The sequence below is a fragment of the Haliotis rufescens genome, unplaced genomic scaffold (assembly GCF_023055435.1).
Source record: "Haliotis rufescens isolate VD_foot unplaced genomic scaffold, xgHalRufe1.0.p SCAF_4, whole genome shotgun sequence".
Lineage (NCBI taxonomy): Eukaryota > Metazoa > Mollusca > Gastropoda > Lepetellida > Haliotidae > Haliotis > Haliotis rufescens.
Window position 1 is genome coordinate 32,949,762 of NW_025964112.1, and position 26,821 is coordinate 32,976,582.

General features: G+C 37.9%; 1 protein-coding gene across 6 annotated transcripts in view; it reads right to left on the reverse strand.

The window, feature by feature from the left end:
- The window catches only part of LOC124152171 (supervillin-like), a 180,564-nt gene that overhangs the window by 139,588 nt on the left and 14,155 nt on the right, over nt 1-26,821 (reverse strand). For 4 of the 6 annotated variants that reach the window (XM_046524998.2, XM_046524997.2, XM_046524999.2 and 1 more), the window contains exon 1: nt 23,509-23,639. The exons of 1 other annotated variant lie outside the window; for it this stretch is intronic. The gene's annotated coding sequence lies outside the window, so the exon portion shown is untranslated. Of the gene's footprint in view, nt 1-7,011; nt 7,111-23,508; nt 23,640-26,821 lie in introns of those variants that run through there. One more of the 6 variants, XM_046524996.2, reaches the window with a different exon arrangement.

Below are 26,821 nucleotides of genomic sequence, written 5' to 3' on the forward strand. Positions count from 1 at the left end.
GTCCTGAGCATAATTTAGAAGCATGAGAAGTGTCAGGCTATCAGACTAGGCATGGATTTTGAAGGCTGCCTTGTGTCTTGTACTGTAATAGATTCAGTTGTACAGTTGGCAATCAGACCAAGATGTCCACAAGTATTTCATGACACAAAAGTTCTTATCGTCAAATCTGTCACTGATATCACATTGTGTGATCCTTAAGGCCATACATTTAATATTTTTCATTTCACAGGCCCACCTTCGACTGAAAAGCAGCCAGTTCAAGAAATAAATTTAACTTAAAAATACTTATCTTTATTATATCTCCTGCTAGTACTATAGAAACTCCTATAAAATAAAAAAAGTGTATATGTAAATTCCATGTTTACATCACTATCAGTGATTCATGAAGCCAGCTGCAGTCTTAACTCTACGTCAGAATGATTTTCAAATAAATAAATAAATGACAACGCTGTTTATTTTATTTTTAGTTCGACCGACCTCGTGTGGAAAAGCTGGAATAAATTTGTGAAACATAAATGTACAACAGTGTGGCCTAATGTTACGAAAGCTTCACAGGTAACAACCACAGGTAACAACACCCTTAACAGGTGGTCAACCATTCAAGCAAGTACCAACCACACTGAAATGGTGGGTTCTACACAGAACACAACTTATTCCTGTCAAGTACTGTTAGTCATATCTAATGATTTGTGGTGTTAGTGATGTCGTCAGGTTAGTGATTGGATTGATTCTGTGTAGCTGAGAGCGACTTTGTATCAGTTCATCCCACATGTGTAGTGGGGGAGATTTCTCAGATATTGTCATATCATCACCAAGGGCTAAAGGTGTTACACAGGGACATCTGACAAGCAGGTGACGTCAGACAGGGGTGGGAGCCCACAGCACTGATCACTGGTGATAACAATATTAACATGGCATGGGAAAAGATATGTGTGTAATACGTGCTGCTGTCATATATACATCTGTTTACACACCAAACATGTTAATGAATGTCTCACAACTTTAGGATGTTTTATTCCCCTTCTGTGTTTTCAGATTTTACCACTTGTAAACATAGCTGCATTATCATCAATTTCTAGTGCATGTTGCACAAGAGGCTTTGTGTGTTATGGAGGTGTATGGATGTCTTCCAGGTTTCAAACCGACATATCTGGAATCTGGAATCTGGAAACAGCACACGAAATGACAGCTTCATAATTTGTATGATTCTTTTTTTTTAAAAACTGTCATGAACTATTATCAGCTTTCTAAAAAAAAAAAACATTACCATTTCACACCCTCGTGAAATTTCTTAATTTCAAAATAATTTGAACATGTTAAAAACATCTCATAAATATCATAATATCATGAAGGCACACAAACATAAACATGCTGATGGGCTATATATCACATCCATGTATCCAAACGATGAGACATACACATTCAAGATGTACATGACAAACTTATTCAAACTTACTTACAAGGCTGGCAAATTCTTCACTGAAATGGTGTGAAGTGTCACTAATAAATTCTTATCAATATTTACTCTTCATATATATACACCTCCAATCTGTTCGATCAGTAAGCACTAAGCATAACCAATCCTCATAGCATTCAGATAATACAGTACTAAATATGTGTAGTGCTGTCAGCTGGCAGGACGAGAATCAAACCACTGTTTATCACTACCTGGTATCTTTGTAGGTTAATATCTCATTCACAAAAACACTTCAGGGAACGCTGGGTTTTACAGCATTCTCTTTCTTATTGATAGTTCTGATTATGCAGTTTTATTACCACATTTTCACTTGGTATGATAAAAATAGTAATTTAAAGTGGATACATGTGTTTTCTTACACAAGAGAGATAACACTAGGAATTTAATCAAATCTATTTAGATGTAATAAAAATTGGCAGAAAGTTTAACATCAAATGTTGGCTGACAGTACATTGGTTCACATCTAAATTCTTACCATGTCTTATCATGTTCATTAAAATTAATGACAAATATGATGCAATCAGATACAAAATACATACTTCTTTATTTCAATATTGTACATCATTATTCATAGCAAAACTTGAAATATTATAGTAAGATGCAATTTTTAACCTAACTTGGAATTTCCTATTCATTGAGATCTCAGGTCAGGCAAACAGAGAGAGACCAATCAGAATCTACAACACAACCAATGACAACAAAATATAATGCCCTTTTCTTCTGTTTTTAGTAAAGATTTCTTATGATTATGAACATGTTTTTGTAGCTTTTATTCAGTATTCATCTCATATGGATACAAAAGCACCACCTGATTGTGACAGGAAAAGGACTTATCTAAGTTTCATTCTTTTCCTCCTTCGAAAGAGCAAGTAAACAGAACACAACAAAGAAGTAATTTTAGAGTATGACTGTTTAATAGCTGTCATGATTCAATTAAGATCTTTCTTGGGCTGGGCTGATCTGTTTAATATCTGTAGATTCGTTTTAGATGATAACTCGTATTACTCATGAACAGCTCCATCCGATCGAATAACCATGATAAAGCTTTACTTTCTGTATAGATGCTAGAGGAATATATTTTCACCAGACCATGAAATCAAACATTTCAAATACTATCTACATGAGTGAGTGAGTTGGTTTTACCACCGCTGTGAACAGTATTCTGGTTATATCACGGTTTCTGTCCCTGGGACGCAACTCTGCACAGCAAAATTACAGCACCTTAGATGACTCGGCCTCCCATGCCCCCAATTACAATCCAAAAGTCTAAAATTCAAACTACCATATTCAACGTAATAAGCGCCCACGGCGATATTTGCTTATATATTGGCTAGTGAACAATCTCATTTAGCAGCCCTTCCGATTGATCAATGTACATAAGACTTGTTTATTTGCGTATAATACGCACTCGTGTGCTACATGCACCCTTAATTATGGGCAATTACATTCTGGAAAAATAATTATGTCAGTATAAACCACGAAATTTATCTTTCACCAAAGTAATATTCTAATAAGAGCCCCCTATATCTAATCTAGAGTGCGCACTGGGTGCTTATTACGTCGAATACGGTTATATTTACAAAGCTGCTAGAATGTCTTTTTGAGAGAATCAGCAGATCATATTTCAATGCATTTGCTTACTTTTTTTTCATAACACTGGTATCTTTTTTTCAGATGACAGCCACACACAGACCAAATTTGCACCCACTTTTTCGTCAGTTTGTACTTTGCAAACTGTTCTCAATGTATCCTATTGATATATTTATAGAGTTCTAGGTAAAAACAGAGATGGCATTTAAGGGCAGCAAAAACAATAATCTCAGATCGGCTGATCTCTCCAAAAACCTTTCCAAGGGCTTCAAAAACAGTACAGTATGTGTAATCCTGGTTTAGTTCAGGCATCCTTGGAATATTCAGAGTAACAACAGTAGACATCACCAGCTTGCTCCAACTTGTTCACAATTCATTTTCAGGACAATTAGTTCAGATAACTTAACTTAAGAACTTCATAAGCATAATGAAAAGAGGGACCAAGCAACTCACTAAATGCTTACTAATCAGCATAAAGAGCCCTGCAAGTTTCCTTTTGCAATATCTCTAGTACTTCTGATGTTATCCTCAAAATCATTGTCATAACCAAGAATTCAGAAAAATAATCATCATTACCTTGTGAACAAGGGTAAAACATGCAAAATATGATCCTATTGTTCCATAATTGTAGAATATGTTCAATATCGTTCTCCTGTGTTTGTATGGCTAGCTTGATGGTTGGATGGATGGATTGACGGACCCATCCTTCAGACTTGGGATCAGGGACAAGGACACAATCACCACCTGATTATTGAGCAGGTATGACCTGGTGTGTCCCACTGTCTCCCGGCACTACTGTGCCGACTGCTGATCAATATGTTGTTCTGTAGGTATACACTGACTGTCAATACTGTAGTAAATACTGAATCATTCACACATACCATGCTACATGTACACTGACTGTCTATACTGTCATCACAACTGAATCATTCACACATACCATGCTACATGTACACTGACTGTCTATACTGTTTCACAACTGAATCATTCACACATACCATGCTACATGTACACATGCTGTCTCAATACTGTAGTCAAAACTGAATCACTCACACATACCATGCTACATGTACACTGTCTCCATACTGTAGTCAAAACTGAATCATTCACACATACCATGCTACATGTACACTGTCTTAATACTGTTTCACAACTGAATCATTCACACATACCATGCTACATGTACACTGTCTCAATACTGTTTCACAACTGAATCATTCACACATACCATGCTACATGTACACTGACAGTCTCCATACTGTCAACACAACTGAATCATTCACACATACCATGCTACATGTACACTGACAGTCTCCATACTGTCAACACAACTGAATCATTCACACATACCATGCTACATGTACACTGACAGTCTCCATACTGTAGTCACAACTGAATCATTCACACATACCATGCTACATGTACACTGACAGTCTCCATACTGTCAACACAACTGAATCATTCACACATACCATGCTACATGTACACTGTCTTAATACTGTTTCACAACTGAATCATTCACACATACCATGCTACATGTACACTGTCTCCATACTGTTTCACAACTGAATCATTCACACATACCATGCTACATGTACACTGACAGTCTCCATACTGTAGTCACAACTGAATCATTCACACATACCATGCTACATGTACACTGTCTCAATACTGTTTCACAACTGAATCATTCACACATACCATGCTACATGTACACTGTCTCAATACTGTTTCACAACTGAATCATTCACACATACCATGCTACATGTACACTGTCTCAATACTGTTTCACAACTGAATCATTCACACATACCATGCTACATGTACACATGCTGTCTCCATACTGTAGTCACAACTGAATCATTCACACATACCATGCTACATGTACACTGACAGTCTCCATACTGTAGTCACAACTGAATCATTCACACATACCATGCTACATGTACACTGTCTCAATACTGTTTCACAACTGAATCATTCACACATACCATGCTACATGTACACATGCTGTCTCCATACTGTAGTCACAACTGAATCATTCACACATACCATGCTACATGTACACTGTCTCAATACTGTTTCACAACTGAATCATTCACACATACCATGCTACATGTACACTGTCTCAATACTGTTTCAAAACTGAATCATTCACACATACCATGCTACATGTACACTGTCTCAATACTGTTTCACAACTGAATCATTCACACATACCATGCTACATGTACACTGTCTCAATACTGTTTCACAACTGAATCATTCACACATACCATGCTACATGTACACTGTCTCAATACTGTGTCACAACTGAATCATTCACACATACCATGCTACATGTACACATGCTGTCTCCATACTGTAGTCACAACTGAATCATTCACACATACCATGCTACATGTACACATGCTGTCTCCATACTGTAGTCACAACTGAATCATTCACACATACCATGCTACAAGTACATAGGCTTTTGTGTGACTGTGAAAACAAATATCCAGAGAGTTTTGACATCTTCACTCTATATATAATATCATATCCCAATGTATTTCAATAATGCATTAAACACAATGAAAACATAAACACATCCCAAATGTCTATAAACTATAGGTATTTATTCTACAATATGCACTGTATATGCATTACTAGAAGTATATTAATAGATCATGGTTGATGAATAATTACAGATAAACATGTTTCACAATTTCAGGTTTCCACGCAAAATTTACAAAATGACATGAGGACATTTTCAATAGAACGTTCTTCCAACTTTGAATCTTTAGAAAGATTTGGATGACAATCTGTCAATGTCCTTAAAAATAAACACATCTTAAACCCTATACTAAGCAACCCAAGAAAAGGGCGAGTTCAATTCATCAATGCAATGATTATGCCACCTGTTGAACATTGTGTAAGGTAAGGTATTTTTTTCTTTAATACTGTTATGAAATTACATGTCTCCTGATCAATTACTGATTATCGAACATCCCAAATTATCCCAAGTAAATCACTTCAGGTACCACTCATCCCATTTGCACGATATTATTCACATTAAAAATAAACACTCTAATTGTTGTTATTCATTTACATACACTGCAGAAATACTGATTGGTTATTAACAACCACTATTTGTTTGTTTTCATGTACCACACAAAACCTCACAATACCTTACAGGACTTACAGGACTTTGCTGAAGGGGTACGGTGTAATTTTTTTCTGCTCATAATATTCAAATTTCTTTTTTTCAAAAATATTGAACCCGCTAGAGGGGGTTGCGCATTATACATGGGTACGCACTATACTCAAGAAAATACGGTATATTTCTGAGTTAATTCATCCATTTTATCTGAAACTGACTCATGAATAAAGACAGATAAAAGCATTAAAGGAACCAAGTACCCTGGCAGTTTGAACAAACAAATCCCGGGAACCTAAATATGACTAAGCATCTGCAAACACCATGCAACTAATCTTCATTAAAATGTAAAAAAAAGATTTGCTTAAATTATAAGAATAATTTACAGTACAAAATAGGCTCCATACTAAGCAAACATACATACCTATTGGGCAGCAAAACAAACAAAATCACTTTTCCAAACAAGGAATATAAAGCTCCACAAGACCCTCCTTAAATGTCTCGAAAAAAATCAATGGCCATGTTGCAGACAAAAATCAATAAATTACATAACATTCACAGTGGCTTGCCACTGAATACAGTATCTCCAGATATAAGCATCTAAATTCTAAAAGAAGATAACATAAGCACCACAAGTAATTCAAGATACAAAATAAATTTGAAATTCACCATCACATCAGATTTGGATTTGGAACACATCTCAACCTTGCTTATCAGATTTCGCTAACTGAGCTTCTGTCGGTGAAAACCTAATACAATGAACAAGCAAGTGGTGGTTAAACATTTAAACTGTGATGAAACTCACCGAGATAGATTGAATTTACAGGTAATTATCCAGTGTGTGTTGACAATGGTGTGCTACCTGCCTGCTGATAACATGCACACTGCCAGCCACCACACTAGACAGTGACGATCAGGCAGCATGTGAGGGGCTACACAGGGGCACTGCACACAGTCAATATCCTGTGTTGTGTGAGGATCTCAACTTGTAGGCCTCATGGTAAATCTACCATGCCGTATCATTGATAAAAACTGTCAATTTTATTTCTATACTTTTATTAAATCTTGTAACATACAATTCTAATATATTCTGTATCATATTAAATATATATATATTTATTATATACTTAAATGTGAAAGACTGAGTTTTCTGAAGTTGAGAAAAGTGATATTACATTGCAGTGAACATAATTGATATTTCGCAGCAGTGAACATAACACTTGATATTTCGCTGCAGTGAACAAAACACTTGATATTTCACTGCTGTGAAAATAAGACTTTGACGGAACTATTGTTGTACAAGAGTAACCTCACATCAAATTGTCTCCCTTTATCGTAAGTCTGGCCCGTTCACAAAACTGTTGACTTCCTTTTTATGTTAGTTCCACATTGACAAGGCAAAAGAATGACAGATGGGGTTAAGTCATTTATGGAGTTAATTAGGGCTGGGACAAGTCCAAATTTACAACCTAGGTACCCATCCCTATTACCTGAGCCTACACGGTTACCTGCTGATGGTCTCAAGACATAGGTACAAATGTCCGATTGGGAATAGTTTGACCTTAGCCCTGGCAAAATGTATTTAGATACTCATAGAAAACGATCTGGTCTTGCATAAACTGAAGCTGACTGAAGTTTTACCTCTATTCAAACATATTAAGTCAGAAGGAATGCATTCATGGTCAGAAAGAAATGCGAACATTAGTCACTTATAGTTTAACCATGGAAATACTAGATAATTTTTGCCATTAAACAATATATCACATGACTAACCACGGGTCCGGGTAGTCCTGTGGGTATCCAGGTCCTACTCAGGAACCACACGACCCGAGGACCTGAGTTCCCCGTCCCAGCCCTAAGTGTTAATATCGCTTCATGGTGTTTGTTAAATGTTGGGTTATAAACTGTAAATTTCTCACTTAACTCATCAATCAAGACCATTTGTTTCACAAAGCGCCAATTTTGTTACTTGACCAGCGTGTATTCTTTCGCTTCCAACAACAATCTCGAAGTTTTCAAGAATATTTTTGTATATTTTCATTTTGTATATAATAGATATATCTATAGGTATGATACAGAATTTTCATGCCCCTAAATAATTTTTGTTACTTTTGTTTATATTTTTTTAAGATTTTGCAAACACGAAGCTACTTTTATAGCAAATACAAGGGGTGGTGAACCGTTCCTTGTGTGTTTGGTAGGGATAATTTATGTTTGAAGGTTTTACATTTTACAATGAAAAAATAAAATTTCCGGTAGACAACTACACAAAAAGTATATAATAAATAGGATATTCCATGTGTCGAGTGCAATATCATGTTTCTCTCATCTCGTGACACCACTCATGAAAATAACTCCTTTCCCCTCCTCCCAGTCAATCGATGAGAGAAGCATGATATTTGACTTGACACATGAAATATCCTCTCTATATATGAACTTGATAGGAACTGTTTTACTGTTATGCCTATATCTTTAACAGATCAACAAGTTAACAAGTCCACTCACCATGCTCACAGTTATTTGTGTCTATTATAAAAAGAAAACTTGACTGTTTTATGTACATTATCTATCGTGTCTGTAGCTGTCTATTACAGAAAACTAAAATCAGATCTGCTTTCAAATAATACCAATATCAATCAAACATGTATTCATTTGTATCTGCTCAATGTCTGGGCAACCTTTCTGTTCAATTCTATCATGGTATTATCGAGTACAAGTGCATTTTATTGCCCTGGTAAGGTAAGTTTAAGAGGGACTTCAACACGCCCATCACATAAATCATTGTGCAATAGGAAGCCATGCCCTGGAGTGAGTCAGTCCTGCCCTGAGCCACCGACACCTCCTCCCTGCCCACCACTCCCAGCTGGATTCAGCTGCCACCATCTCAGCTGACAGAATGATTCAATATCCTAGCATATCAATATGCTAATCACGGAGTTCCCACTAGGCATCAGGAGGCAGCAACATGATGGTGAATCATGATGATAGCTGCATGCCCCCTCATGCCCCATTTAGTGAGTGAGTTTGGTTCAACACTGCTTCAAACATTATTTTAGTTACATCATGGCGTGTCAGCTGGATGTGGGAGAGAAACCTGAAGTAGTACAGGTCTTAGATGTTTACCACTTGGGTGGAACACATGACCATAGGTATGGTGCTGACAAACCTAGAAACACAACTGGGGCAAACCTGTATTAAACCCATGATCACAGGTTTCTGGCATTTCAAAGGGACACAATTCTCCACTACAGACTGCAGAGCCTTAGATGACTGGGTAACCCATCGTAGTCCCCCCATTCATTGAGGTGTTATCGAATTTTGTCTCATTTCCACACTAGTCCAGTAAGAACTTTCAGAGAGAGTGGGCTGTGGTACACGCCTCTTTGGACGGTATTTCTGTTGTCTGCTTTAAAGGAAGGAGAGACCAAGTGAGGTTGGTCAAGGACATTACCACTTTGGTGAAATCAAGGAGAATATTGATGGAGCTGTGAAATTATACTGGTAATATCATGAATACGGTGCCTCATAATTTGTCACCAGCTATAAACTTAACACAATTGCTTTATAGATAGGAAGACAATGATGCACAATCATGCATTAGAGTCATAATTCTACCCTCAGTAGTTAAGTTTTATTTTCCCTGGAGATAAAATTCACTTTGAAACAAATTGCCAGTAATATGGTAACAGTCATATCATGTTAGCACACATAGCCATACAGAAGATGTTCCCAAAATATGTCCCACTACAATGCGAAAAAAACCTGGCTAAATCTATGAAGCAGATGAGACAACAAGTTTAGATAAACAGAGCTTCATGAAACTGGGTGCACACACAAGAAATAAGCAGCAGAGACAAGTGTACTTCACAAACACATTTCTGAGATGTGGCTTGTATATAGCAACCACTCCCATGTGTGGATGCACATGTACATTATTTCACCTCACTAACAATTCTACTCAGACTCTAAAGACCTGGACACTAGAAAGTCCTGTCAAACATTATCATGGCCATGAGCTGGAATTGTGAAGGATCTCATTGTGTATATTATCATAAATGACATTCTCTTCTTTGCCCACTTCAAAAGTATGAGAGAGTTAATGGTATTTTATAATGTTTATTGACTCAGCCAGTTAAACTTGAGAGATATTCCAAAGCTGCCTCCCTTTGTGTGAGGAATTAGTTAAAATATAATGACTGGTCAGTGGTTTGGAAAACCTTTCCACCCATGTGAAGTTGCAGACACGGGTATACTATCACAAATGACTTGACTGGGTGCGTGTGTTTTGCCCTGATCATGCTAATGGCATGGACTGGTTTGTCTGGTCCAGATTCGATAACTTACAGGCCACCATGACATAACTGGAATACTGCTGCCTGAAGCATTATTATAGAAAGAACATGTACTCACTAAGGAAAAATGTAATCCAGATTGAAATGTCTGTCAACAAAAAAACACAATATCCATCAATTCAAGTCAGTGGTTCATCTGGATACACAGGCAGCTCTCAGTTATGAAAACCCAATGAAACTACTTCCTGCCAACAGTAACTGAATGGGCAAAAGATAGACTGTGTTCTTAATGGGGATGACCATCTATATTTCATCCTGTATTCTACGTGAGCAGACTTGATGAAATCTGATACTGGCTAGCTATCAAATAATTGTCTCCGTCTGAAATGAATCCCTTAATTATGTCTACAGCCCAGCAGGACCTCATTGACTGTAAGCTACATATCACAACTTGTCATACACATTGTCCATGGTTATATACCCCAGAATAACATCAATCTTCGAATAAGAGCATTCACGATTTTGGGAACATTTTCTCGATTGGATCAAATAAACATGTTTCCTCCAACATGTCTAAATATAAACCTTCTATTGGGTGTTTGTTGGTTATGAATCAAGATCAATCTAACATGTACAATGTTCATTTCCTCCAAGCATTCGTGTTATCAGCTTTGGTGTTATCATAACAAACTGCCCATCTCTGACTGGTCAGTCATGAGATTTCATACGGGAGTTTAATTTCCAGCCTTTTACCATGGTCATATAGTCACACCTGCCTTCCGATGCCAGTCACACTTGATCTCCACAGAATCAGATAATTATCAAAAATATAAGACAGGCATAAACTTATCTATTCTTAAACTTCTTAAGCCAGTCTTGTATGAATGCTTCACTGATGACTTCAGAGTGCTGTTGTACAAAGCGATCTTAGTGCTTAGGTGATTGTAACTCCCATACCCTAACAAAGACTTACGACAGTCATAGTGCAAAGGTTGTTTTGTACAATGGCACCCAAGTGTCTGTGAAAACACAATTTGCATAAAAAAGGAAGTGTTTGTTTGTTGCTTGTAAACCCACTTCACTAGCTTCCACAATACAGAGCACACATGATGTCTGTTCATTAGCTAAGGCTTTCCACTTCTAACCTGACTAGTCCAAATGGCCAATTCAAACGCCAAAAGCATGTGACTTAATGTGTCCATACCAAACAATATTTAAGGTACTAAAATTAGTAATAACAATTATAACATAATGACAGTTTGTACATTAGTTTTCATTTCAAGCCAGCCATTGTTAGTTTGACTGAACTAAACCTGCTTTGTTTGGGCATCTGGTCATTCCCTCTAATACTGAAATGTGGGTCCTGAAGGACCTCACATAACCATGTTAATATGCCTTGTAAGGATTTCCACACGACTTTCCATGTATCAGAACACTGACAGTTGCACGCATCTATCATGCTCATTGATACTAATGAAAGTTAAAAACAATTTGAATTGCATCAAAGTGGATCTTTACTATGTTTACAGCCCTAACAAGATAAAAAAAAACAGTTGCATATAACTGAGTATTTATATATGGATGACCTATTGATAAGGAACGTAACCAATTGATTTTAACTTCTCATTTCCTCAACTGTTTATTGTGAACATCTTTGAACATAAATTCTCCTGAATATTTTTCTAATGCATGCACAACTCTAAAACCTGGGTCTCATTAATATATTACGCTACATTTCCAGAACAGGAGCAGATTTTATCAAACCCTGCATCAGTGTTGAACAACTAGTGTAAAGTTAGCAGTGTTTGGTACCTATTTTCATGGGAAAAAGACAGGTTTTGGCACTTTAAATTTGGGTTAGTTGGGTAATCATCATGTAATGGGAGCCACATCACTTCTTCTCGGCCCTATCACTTAACAAGTAGGATGCAAATGTATGTGGGACTAGGTGCACACAGTATGTCTGTTCACTTGCATCAGTTTTTGTATGTGTCTCTAACGATGCCAAGAGATATTAACTATTATCAGTTCTTATCCTCCACCCAGCAGTCCTTGGTTGTGCTGTGGAGATGCCAGGACAGTGTGTAATGTGGGATTTACCACTGTGAAATGTGATCTACCTGGATCCTGGCAGTGTATGGATCATGTACAGCTGGGGTCTTACAACACCCAACAACACACACCACAGACTGCTAATTCTGACATGTGTTGTACATGGACGTGTGTTTAGTAGGGAAAGTATTAAAGGATACACAAAAAGTCAGAACGGTTGGCAGTTCCATAACCAGTTTTTGTAACCTTCAGCAAATGAGCATGCTATGAGTAGACCACATTTAGTAGTAGCAATATCAAGGGATGGTACACCAAGACTCATGCCCTGTAGCTATGTGTGGAATCAAACCCAGGTCTTCAGCACGACAAGCCAACACTTTCCCCGCCAGGTTACCCCACCATTCAAAAGGAAAGAAGCACATGCTGTGTATACATCAAACATGGGAAGTGTTTTATACCAATATCTGACAAGTTAACAGCTACAATTTGCATATGAACACTGACCATCTACCAAATATCAATGGATACCGGTATCACTTTGAACTCATGTGTTTCAAATTTGAAATAAATCAAAACAAGCATGAAATACTCACATCCCCCGCCAATATGATATGTCGGGTTGTGTGCAATGTAAATGGCCTAATTGCAGCACTAAAAATAGTTATTACTGGTGTTGTTTTTCCATCTGCAGTTTTTGATAGAATATGTAACTGAATTTGTAATGAGTAAGGATGAGACATATGGACGAACAACTTCTTTATTACAATTAGGAGCGATGGTTTCGGTAAAGGTTCTGACACCGTTATCAAGCAAGTGAAGTACAGAGTATGGTTGACAAGAATATATAGTGTTTATACAGTTGAGTAGGTTTAAGATCAGTTACACTGTTGTATTTGTAATGAGTTGTGTTTCTGCATGAAGTTAGTCAGTGAATGCAACAACTGTGTCCATGACACTTACACTGAGGAACATACACTCAAGCAATGCAGAACTTACCAACAAGAAAGGAAATGTATTCAATACTGTGAGATGGCATTATGTGTCAAGTTTGGTGAAGAAATATAGTACGGTTTTCAAGATCTGCTCCGGAAACGAGGACTTCCACCATTTTCAGTCTAAATCAAAGTTGTTGCCATGGAATCTTGAAAAATATCTTTGAAAAATCCCAAACTATCAAAAGGCACCAGTTCATCACTAGACCTATCTATGTGCCAAGTTTGGTGAAGAAATATGGTAAGGTTTTCAAGATCTGCTCCGGAAACGAAATGTGACGGATTGAAGGATGGAAGGACGGAAAGACGGAAGGACGGAAGGACGGCACCCATTCCTATATCCCCCTTCCACTTCGTGGCGGGGGATAATAACAAATTGAATCACACCACTGATATAACAACTGAAAAGGACTTGAGATACTTGTGATTTGGCATGCTGTCATAAACACTGCTGTAATGTAAGAGGTCACACTGACCTCATTTGAAATGTCACCATAACTACCATAAATGTCACTGTGACTTGTACTGGAACACGCAATTCATCATAAAATGCACTGAAGGGAAATATAATTGGTTCATTTTTTAAGTTTGTCTCATGTGGAAACTGAACATTGACAAACAGCCCAAAAGCGGAATAATCAGATTTCTAAGAATGAAAACCAAATTTACAATAGCTCATCAAGTTAATCCATGGCTTTATGACATTTAACAAAAAATTCAAGATAGCGTTCAACTTGTGATGAGTCATAACTGTTTTTAACAAATTCTTAAAGTGTTAGTTCGGACAGTTGGTTGTAAGGGACAAAGCTACAAATCTTTCTCAATAAAGAACAGGACTTTCATGAAGAGTAGTCAAACAGTGGATGTTATACTGGTGGTATTTTTAGAACTTGTAAATATATAGAAAAGCTGTTTTATATAAATAAATTCATAATCATAAAAATAGAATGGATTCAAGTTATCAAAAAAAGTCACTAGTAGCGCATATTGCACATAAATCACCTCTTTCAGTCTGTAGGATTAGTATGATCAGTACATGACTACTGTGCTTGGTCACGCCTACATGCCAAACATAAACCATACTAGACCGGAGGAGGTCACTTCCACGGTTGTTCCAAATACCAAATATTGTGTCCTTGATGCATACAAGCTGAGAATGGACACAAATAATTTTTATTGCCCGTTTCAATCATTACATTCATCAAAATTCATGCTGAGAACTCCCCTGTTCACGACTGAGACCCCCAAACTGTATTACCTCGGAGTCTCCGGGTAGATGGATCCAGGTAAATCACTGCACTGACTTAAAGCAAAGTATACTGCTGTAGCTTCATGTCTTTTAGTCTTATTTTGAAAATACTATCAATCTTGCAATTTTGTTTTATTTGGAATATTCCTATAAAGTACATGCATTCATGGCTATGATAAATGTGTATTACAATACAAGAGCAAACCATATGAAATAACAAGGATATATGCTGTTGAGCCACTATGGGTGATAAGAAGAAGGAAAACACGGTTTGTTGCAACTTTCTTTATCATTGCAGCCTTTCTCATGATCTCAGGGGCTGTGTACAGGTGCAAACAATGCTAACTTTTTCAACAGTTGACAAAATGTCTATACAAGTTCAAACTAAACACAATTCTATATGACAAAAAGCCTGTGGATCTCTGAATTTCATTTCCTGTGATAGGCTCCTTTTCTTACCATATCCCCGCCTCCAACACCTGTGTGAACCCTCATTAAGATACGCCACAATTAACCCAGTCAAGCAGGTAATGGGTTTAGATCAAATGTTTGAGTTATGTAAATCTTGTTGTAAAGGATAGTAAGGTCAGTGGAACTGCTGAACGAGTGCTTTGAACCAATAATGACTTAAAACATGTTTACTTAGACGTAACAAAGTCCTGTGGTATACCCTGGGACTGATCCTCAATAATGTCTAACACTGTTGGGAGAATGAAGTCCATGTTACTTACTGTCAGGATCTGAAAAGTAAATGTTTGTTCTCAGTTTCCCAGTCCACCCTGTGCTGGTTGTCCGGGTTAATATCAACACTATGCCATTGGGGTTTTTCAAGTGAAAGGGTATTCCAATGATTAACAGGGTAAACATAATTTGCACTATAACAGGGTCTGACACGACCACTTGTTTGTAACAAATGAAAACTTGAAGTTTTCCCCTCAAAACCAGAGACGTCAAATAGGACCATTCCAAATGGAATAATGGAATGGCATTTGACACATGATTGCCTATCCTGGTTGATAAACAGGATAACATACATTGGAACATAGTTGCATTTTTACGTTTTTCTGTAATGGGATGGCACAAACATCTAAGGTACAAGAATAGGTTGAGAAGAGTTGAATCCCTTAGGCGTTCCAGAATCCAATGATGATGGATTCCAATCCCAAATCCATCCTATTTAGATTCCAGCTCTTTTGGTTTGGCCTAAATGACGCAGCTTTGTTTTTCCTTTTTTTTCTTCTGAAACAAGCTCATTTGAATGACATTAACACATGAAGCAAAAAACATAGTTCTTTCTGGTAAATTGACGTTCAGTGGTTTCATGTTAAAACTGCACTTTGCCAAAAAGACCTTACAATCCCTTCCCTCCCCTCCCCACACAGCATTGTTTTTAGATAGTGAGTGAGTGAGGGAGTATGGTTTTACGCTGCTTTTAGCAATATTCCAACAATATCACAGTGGGAGACACAAGAAATGGACTTCACACATTGTACCCATGTGGGGAATCGAACCAGGTTCTTAGCTTCCTATAACCACATATGCTATGAAACCCCAACAAACAGATACAGCAATTGATTCAATGGCCCTTGGTACCTTACCTGAGTGCAGCCTTTGTTTTGGGACAATCACCAACCAATGCTAACAGACAATATAAGTCATTCTGTTCCATCCAAAAATGGACATATATAACAGTGCAATGAACGACAGAGTAGGGCTTCAACGAGTACTCGGGGCCGGGTCGGTTTTAGTGGGACTCGAGTCCGTTATCAAGGACTCGAGTACTCGATAAGGGGAGATCACTCTGTTTTAATATCGTTTGAATAATGTTTTCTTTGTAGAAAGTAGATGTACATTAGAACAATTGAGAATGTCACATAAAATAGACGTAATTATTGTTTTTCCTTCCCGACTTTAAGAAATTGAATGTATCAAGGCGATTATTGCTTCTTTGCTCCGACTAAAATACCAAGTGTATTCCCTTACACAGATTAACAACTGATTAGCTGGTATATATATGTGCTATTTCAATGCTTACAAATCAAGTGACAGGTCAACAGTTTGGTACAGTTTGAAAACGTGACCAACTCATGAATGAATGAACTTATAGTACTACATATCCGTATTTAGCGGCCTTAGTCTTGCAGTCCAGCAGCTGAGTATACGTGTATGTCACGTGATGCGCATTATCAATTTTCTTCCTGCGAATCATTGTTCGTGCTTGTTGGCAGGTGTCGAATGAAACGCTGATCGTCAGAAAAAAAACTTGGTTTGTGTTCAATATGTATTGTAGTATTTGTAGACGTGACGTAATGTTTTTTAAGGTCGTGATTAAGATTAGTGCAGTTACAAGCAAACATTAACACTGAACACTTCCATACACTTGGACAGATAAACAAGTTCCATGGATGCTTTCTATTTACATTTCAGTGCAGTTCAATTACACTTATAACATGTTTTAATAATTTTAGATGGCAATTTTGATCTAATGAACCAATATTCTTAAAGGACATCCTATTTTCGGGTACTCGAGTACGAGTCGAGTTTCACCCCTCGGGTACTCAAGTCCAAAAATTTGGACTCGTGGAAGCCCTACGACAGTGCCAACGGGAAACTCAGTCAAGTGTGCAATTCCAGCAGGCTATTTATATAGGTAAATCAGATATAGGAATTCAATCATCCTTTCAGATTGAAATCTTTGTTTCCTTGAGACAGTCATCAATTTCCTTTTCCACGCAAGTGACTGACGGCACCATATGGAATATACTGGCCCAGACAGTTGACAATACAGGTGATCCCATTACAGGACAGGTAACACAATGACTTCATGGGTCATTCAGGTAGAAATGATAGATCATCGTATAGCGGCAACATATAATATTACATTCAGTAAGTGCTAACATTTGAACTGAAGCATGATATAGATAATCTTGAAGTCATACTTTACATAGGTCTTATATTTTTATTTTTATTACTTGGTTTACAGTGCACCAACCGGAAAATCAAAATTTGCAGGTAGGGGATGGTGTGTCTGTAATAAACTCAGTAAGTATTACATCTGTAAGGTGGTTTTAATTCCACTAAAAGCAAATAAAATAATCTTAAAATATTTGGCATGGACTGAAATGCTGAAATGAAACATGGTTTTGAGTGCATTTTTCTATTAATTGCAAACAAACAATACAGAAAACTCTGCACCAATATAAATTGACCATGGACACTGATTATCTTGTCCTACTGTGTTGGAATTAAACTTAGGTGCTTAGACTAACGCATTGTCTCTGAAAATACATATATTTGATAGAAACAAATCAAGTTCAATTGAATAGGAACCCCAGTGAAATGGGAGATTCATAACCTATGACTTGTTTCATTTAGAGTTATACCAATACAGTAGAGGCTGGGAGAAAGGGGAAATAATATGGTTGAGGGACTGTGAGACAGACTACTGAGCAAGCTGAGTGCCCTGCATGACAGTAAACACAAGGACACTTAAATGTAGACTGTCTGGCATCTACTCGAATTGTAGACTGTCTGGCATCTACTCCACCTCCCTTGAGGAACTCAAACACTATGTGCAGATGCAGATAAAGAATAAACTCTAAAGCATTGCAAAAAGAAGCATAAGGTTTTAACACCACACTTTCTTTAGGCCCCCCCCCCCCAGTTAGAATTCATCTTCAGCATCCCATGCTTGTTGTAATTTTGAGGTGACTAACGGGTTCGGGTGGTCAGACACAATAATTTGGTTGATGCATGTCATCATGTCCAAATTGCGTAGAACGATGCTCATGATGTCAATCACTGGACCGTCTAGTCTAGACTCGATCATTTACAGACCTCTGTCAGATAACATAGCTGGAATATTGCTGAGTGTGACAAAAACAACAAACAAACAAGACACACATCTCAAATGGAATGAGAACTTACAAATAAAACTGTTGCATCAGAACAAGCAAGCACCAATTCCAACACTTTCATGTATACATGGAATTCAGTATGAAAAACATGAATCAATAAGATCAGAACACTTCTATATTTAGCATTCATGGCATTTGGTAGTCATCAAACAGACCCTGATACAAATATATCCAATACAGCCCAAGCAAGTCTATAATGTTTGGCAAGTCTGGGCTCCTTTTTATCATTTATTTATTAAGACAAAGACGTATATGGTATATACGTCTTTGATTAAGATAATTTAACAACTTTTTTTTCTGTAAGATATGTTCATTCAGAGACTAGATGTTAGTCTAGACATTTGGTACCAACTCCCTTGCAGCATATGACTTTACAGTACAGAGTAATTATATGGATGTTCCTCAGCACATGTTTTGGAATGAGATTGAGACCTGCTAGTTTCATCAAAGGATTTCTGCTACTTTGGCAGTTCCAAGGGACTCTTGAACCTTACTGAATTTACTTTTAGTTTCAAAGGGTATATTGGATACTGTGATCTCAGACACATCAACATTGTGAAGGAACATTAATATATGGTTTCATGATTTCACGCTATGGCTAGACCCTTTATTGCCAGCTAAGGCTATGCACATGCGATGAACTTATGATGAATCAGTGCAGATGTGAAAACCCAAACACATAATGTAATAGAATGACTTTTATTACCATGGCCAGAAAGACATTCAGTACTGAGAGTATCCAGCCAGTTTTAAGCCCATTGATATGACAGTATGTAAACAAGAGGTCATGGGTATGACAAATGACAATCCACTGTAAGCAGGGTTTTACCTTGATCTACAGACTAGGGGTCCCCGGGACCCAAACTTATTAATTTCAAGTAAAGTAATTACATGGTGTGGTATACTGTACTGTAAGATTTTATCATTACTTTAATTACAGGACCATTATATTTCTTGGTATCTGGTACGAAGTACCTTGCGTCCATCAGGATGCAACATATATTTTTTCGGACTACTTTTAGAGTACCACAAACTTTTCAAACACATGACAATATCCTATGACTTAATTTGTAGTATGTTGTTGCCATTCGCACCAGCGAAACAATGCCCTGAGGTGTCAGGGGTCATCAAGTGTGCATAAGCTCCTCCCAGTGATCTATCATCTCTAAAACACAATGTCATTAAATATGCCCAGCGATGTTGCGAGTTTTGAATATTTGTTTACTAAACATAGTCTGCAGCGGGGCATTTTATAGCAAGCGCTAGTTTACGAAAGCACTTTTATTTTTTATCTATTTTATTTTGCTTTTCTTGTAATTCAAGTGGCTAAAATAGCTATGAATGAAAACTAACATACATATATTATTTGTTTGGTCCATGAATTTTCATTATTATGCACAAGAATTATAGAATACTAAACGAGCTCCCGTGTAATACCAATTTTATGAAACGAGTGAATAGTTCTGGTATCTGACGAGCGAAAGCGAGTCAGATACCACAACTATTCACGAGTTTCATAAAATTGGTTTTACACGAGAGCGAGTTAAGTATTTTATTTATTACTTGTCATTTATAATGTTTTTAGAATTATACTGTTGAGTGTAAATAGGCTGACACCTACACGATCCATGGCATAACCAATTGAGTTTAACAGAATAATACTTCAAACACGTCAAAAGTTGAAACGTATGAATTTAGAATTCAGGCGTTCGTCCCACAAAATTATCGTAGTGCTAAGGCTATCACAACTCACATAATTTAATTTAGACTAAAGACTCTCGTTGCGCTAGAGTACGATCCCCTTGTGGAACGGGGCCTTTCAGCTCAAAGTTTACAATGACGTCACAATACCCGATGACGTAATTTGTTGAATTTTGTTGCAAGATCCATTGGCGAAACAATGCCATGTGACGTCAGCCTAGCAACAAGGTTGCTGGGGTCATCGAGTGTGCATAAGCTCCTCCCAGTGATCTATTATCTTCACACACAATGTCGTTGAATACGCCAAGGGATGTTGAGAGCTTTCAATATTTGTTCGTGAAACGTGTTCCGAGACTACATAAGCACGCGTTTTGGTATTACACAATGTGTAATAAAGCTGTATGTTTATTAAACGGGTGATCTCTTCACGGGCAAGTAATAATGCATTTTATTAGGGATATTATATTGGTGCTGAATACATCCAAATGTTGTCAGTGTTAGGGTAGGTTACCCTGAACTCTGTCCTTAGCCCTTGGATCCCCTTTACGATCAATCACCCCTTTACGATCATTAGGATTAGGTACCCGTTTAGTGGCTATTATAGATTCTATAGCGACTCCTAATATTCTTCACACAAAAACGGCGAGTAAAAAGGATGAAATGGTTTGGTGTCAAACATTTTGGCTATTCACACAAGCCATTTTCACCACTACATTTTTTCAGTACTAATTCAAAAGCGAACACAACGTTCGTCACTAGCCATGCTCATGCCTCCCTCTCTCCTTACTATTATCCACATCATCCTTACAGTGTTCCCTACCACACTTTTCGGTCACAAAAAACACCCGACACATTATTAAATACCATGTCATCCAAGCGTACTCGCGAGTTTGACGTCTGACGTCTGGAGCAGTTTTCAGTTCGCGCCATATCGCCTCATTCCTCACCTCTCGGTATCTTTTAGCTTACGGAATGGGACAAGTGTGGCCATAGACTAAAGTCATGAGACACCATGCCTACCCGTAACCTTTTGCAAGTGTCCGTCACCTAATCGACCCTTTTGTTTAGTTCCGTAAAGTTGTAGGCATGACTAAGTAAATTTGCATTTAGTTTCGCAGTATGGATGTAGCTCAGTTGGTTAGCTGTCGGGCTAACAGTCCGAAGGTCGCAAGTTCACGTCCGACAGATTCTCATAAAAACTGGTTGCTTGTCTTTGAAACATGTGACCAACGGCAGAGATCTTCCTCACAAGAAGTTGTGGTACTGTATTCTAAAGGTGCTCCATTTTTTACTGTACTGGACGCACATTTCTGCTTGTGTAGTACCCTGTGTAAGTTTAAGCAAATTAAGGAGAGGCTGGAGACTGCTATGGAATAATATATTCAAATCTCTACACCCTTGATTGCATTAATTTCTGGCAAGAAAATGCAAAGAAATGGAACACTGAACTTTCTGATGAATTTTTTTCAACAAATTATGAACATGTTCAATCAGTGGTTGGTCTCTTATACTTAAACTACTTAAAAATGCAAGGACTGATCATAGCTATCCATAAAAGATTGCTAAGAATGTTAACCATTACATAAAACTCTTTCAAAAGTTTCCTTATTCCATAATGATCAATCACAACATAACAGGAAAAAGATCAGGTATTTTTGTACTCAAGTAAGATTCATAAACTAGACACTATAATACAAACAGGCATCTTGATTGATGACATGTTCAATTTCTCGACTATACACATGATATTTTTAAGCTGATTACCCAGACAAAGTGTTTTTTGTTGATAAAACAAATGAAAATCAGTTAAAACAAGTGATGAAACCAGTTCCCAAAATGACAGTTATGTTAATGTTCAAATTTGTGTCCACTTTTGCTCTAAGAACATTCTATGTACAAACATTATTTTCCCAAGCCTGGCATGATCAGCTGGTGATCAGTTGAAAATAGCTGATACATGTATGTAATTCACTGCTTGATTATCAATGTATTATTCAAAGCTGGGTGAAATGGTTGATGCAACAATCTGCAATATTTTAGTAAAAGATAATATTATGCCTGAAACTGGCAAACCAAGTGACATTTACATAACAATTTACTGACACTGAACTAACTGATGTGTGAGCACACATTAGACAAGGTTCTTGTCATCAAAGACTCTGTGAACGGAATCAGCCAGCACAATGAGTGTATTACACCCCATGTCACTGTTTAATATTTTTTTAACTGCATATTAGTGCACCAATCAATATACATGTATGACTTATTAAGAAAATTACATTGGTTAAATTCTTTACAATTCAAGTAGAACTACATTATTTGTTTATGAAATAATATCCATGTACCATGTATCCAGGGAGAAGAAAACTAGTCCTAACAACATGTCACTACCCTGGACAAGCTGACCAGCATGACAAGTGGTCATGTTGAACCTAGGTTGAAGCAACCCCTAAATTTTGAGTAACAGCTGGTGTTTTGAATTTCCCTTTCCTAGATCTGACTGTTTTGCTAGTAAATATGGGATAATTGTGATGTGCATATAACTGGCATGGCCTACACAGTAGAGTGGGTCTAAATAAAGGTGACACTGCCAGTAGAGTAGTCAATATGCTGATTAAATATAGGCTAAACAAATACAGTGTAAAGTGAAACATGGCAAAGTGATTTTCATATTAAAACTTTTCCTTATTCCAAAACGTCAAGTCGTGTCTGTAGTAAACAGGTAATGATGGCCTATATGACCAAGTATATCCGCAACGTCCTGTTATCACTGCAGTGGAACGTACGACTCCATATGCACAGGTAAACCGTCAGTGTCACCAGACATGGGAGTTCTCATTCAACCAGCGCATTTTCATTCATTCATGTTCACAAATCAACATTTCCTTCCAGACAACATGATCACACCAGTGCATGTCTTAAAATGGACGTAAATATTCCTGATAAAAAGCATCTCACAACCAGAAGGAAATCAATAAGTTTCCTGCCATGCGCTTCACCTTGTTTGTATCGAGGATTTCCAGCGTATGGTGGGCGGTCCCACATTACACCAAGGAACAACTGCAAATAACGTAAATATACCCATAATACGTTCCCTACCTTTGTACGCAGGTGTCCAAATATACGCCAACAAAATCCTTCCTATAATTTCAAATCAGAGTATGAAATTAGGTGTGGCTTAACTATGACTTAGTTTGAATTTCGTCGCGCCCGTAAGTGACACGACGACCTTTTCCTGCCTCCGCGGTGAAGAGTTACCTGTGAGCACGCGCGTCGTCTGCTTTGATCCAATGAGATGCGACTTTAAACAGGATAACAACAGACAGGCGAAATAAGTTCAGCGTTGCGTTGGTATTTGTACCATAAATATTAATTAATTAGCAAACCAGAACCCTATATATTTCATTTTTCTTGTGCTTGTGCTTCATATAACACAACGCGTGCCTGTGCGTGAAACACTATGGGTGAAATCAAATTGTACATTTGTAAATACATATAGATCTATATCTAAATATGAACCACATATTTAAAAAATGTTTCATTCTTTTCTGTGACTGTTCTATATATCGTTCATGTTGTATTTCTAAGGCGTTGGACATGTACATAAGTGCATTAATACGGTATGGGTACGTGGCAGTACAGTATGGTGAACAAATTGAGATGTATAAACTGTAAGGGATCATCTCAGTGCTAAGATCCCGTTGTACAACGGCACTAGGATGGTCGCAACTCCCTCACTTTAACACAGGCTTACGATCATCGTTGCGCTTATAAAGGTTGTTTTGTACAACGGCACCCCGGTCCAACAGTCTGTCTCACAGACCCTAGAGAATAAACAAAACTTCAATCCATCTAAAGTCTAGAATGATTTGGTAAGGGTAGATTGCCTCACTTATGAAATTAAGCACTATTAATTCTGGGCTCCAGTTAGAATTTATTTGTTTTACAACAAACATTATTTAATTAAAATACGAATAACGATTATCTCTCTCACAAAATTGCTGGTAATTTATGCATCAGGGTATATAATCATGTCTATAACGATGTGTGACCTCTTTAATTGTCTACATTTGTGTTATAATCTAGCAAATAACATGAATAAAATCGTCGTTACATTGAGATATCCCTAACATGTACGTTGCAGCAATTTTTAGGGGTTTTGTTGTTGTTTGTTTTGTTTTGTTTTGCTTTTTTGTTGTTGTTTTTGTTTTGTGTGTTTTTTGGTTGTTTTGTTGTGTTTTTGTTGTTGTTTTGTTTTGTTGTTGTTTTGTGTGGGGGTTGTTTTGTTGTTGTTGTTGTTGTTGTTTTTTTTTTGGGGGGGGGGGGGGGGCAAGAGATTGAAAAGAATAAAGAAAAGAATAAAAGAAAGATTACCGCAATTGACGTTTTTCGAAAACAAACTGGATTCGTATCACTTCACTAAATTCTGTAAATTGGTTGTATGTTTCTACCTCGTCCATTCGTCCATGCTGACTTGGTTGATGCATGTCATCGTATCCCAATTGTGTGGATCGATGCTCATGATGTCAATTACTGGAATATCTGGTCCAGACTCGATTATTTACAGACCGCCGTCACATAGCTGGAATATTGCTGAGTGCGGCGTTAAACAACAAACAAACAAACAAACAACAAAGGTCGAGTAGAGGGCACACATCTACAGACATCCAATCAGAAGTCCTGACTTCACGTGCAAGTTGCACGAGCGCGCTATTTGCTTAGTCTGTCATACGGTCATGGTGACAACAATGTGTCAACAATGCATGACAAGTGAAAACATCTTCAAAAAAGGGCATTCAAATGCCTCGCCGATGAAGGTAAGTGCACTCTGTTTATCTTTGAGACCCTGCACCGAGAAGGCTGTGCCAGTTTTGTAAAATGTGCCGCCCGGTGCTCTATATTCAAAGGACACTCGCTGATTCTTTGAATGACGACGTCCACAATTGTATTTTTAACAGTGGCGTATGTGCCACGGTGATGTAGGACCCGTTCGCGTTTATTAGTTCCCCTTGCGGGACCCCACAAATATGTGCTTGTCACCTTGCATTTGAGGAAGAGAGGTCGGTGTCTGTTTCTTAACGTTTAAACCTTGTGTTGCAAATTCTTTATTTTTAAAACAAATACTTGATATGTCAAACATTCGTCTTAGGGACACGTATGTAAATGTAAATGGGGGGGGGGGGGGGGGGGAGGATTTTGATATTCTGCACCTAGTGTTTGAACCGGTTTCATATTAAAAGTTGTTTGTAGAAGATATCAAAATTCAATGCATAACTCTGCGATGAGGGATGCTATATTTAAAGTTACGGAGCTCACCTGGTCATACAACAGTACATTCTCTTCAACAACTTCAAATGACAGATCGCCTCCGTGGACTAGTGGATAGTTTGTCTGCACTGAGAGCGTAAAGTCAGTGGTTAGATCCCCTGGCCAACATATACGTTATGCTACTATCACACCAAAGTAATTGTATTCCGTTCTACCCCGTTCTAAACAAAATACTAGGGCCCAAATACTAGAACGGGCTGTGATCACGGTAGAACGCGTAGTTTGGCATAAAATACGATGCTAGTTCGTTCATAAGCAGTCCTCAATACGTCTATCTCGTTCTTAGCCAGTCTGTATCCAGTTCAGATCGTGTAAAAGTGCCCGTTCACCTTATCCCGACAACGTTTCGAAGCAGTTCGAGAACGTCCGTAGCCGTTCTGAACGCGTTCTTAACCAGTTCAACCTCGTTCTACCCCGTTCACAATACGTCCAAGCCAGTTCTAACTAATTCTTAACCCGACCAACTCGTTCGCAGTACGTCCTCATGTCGTCCCAAGTGCGTGTGTATTCGCGTCCTGGCCCGACTCCGAACGCGTTGTAGTCAGTCTTCATTCAAGTTCAGGGCTCCGAGCTGTACACATCATGCCTCCAAAGAGAAGTGGATTTCAATATTTTTGCACTGAGTTATGTTGTAACTTTTATGTGTATTGTTCTTCCGAACGGATAAAGTATCAGAAAGTGGGGATGAACGCACGTTCAAGAGCACCCTCCCCGTCCGAGCCCGTCCATGAAGTTCGTAAAAAGACTGTCAATAGTTGCTACTACGTCCACTACGTTCATACACAGTTGGAGCCCGTTCGACAACATTTTCACGAACGTATTGAGAACTAGTGTGGTGTGATAGGGGTATTAGGTACTTGTAACCGTCCATGGCGTTTGGCAATTGCAGCATGGTATCTCAGTGACACTATAGACTCATGCCGGACTAGTATAAGAGCACACACACACACACACACACACACACACACACACACACACACACACGTCTCACACAGACTCCCCAATCTCTTCAGTCGTCTCTTACGATCTTAGCACAAGCATAGGTTGCTGGTTGATGCATGTCATCGATCCCAATGGCGTGGAT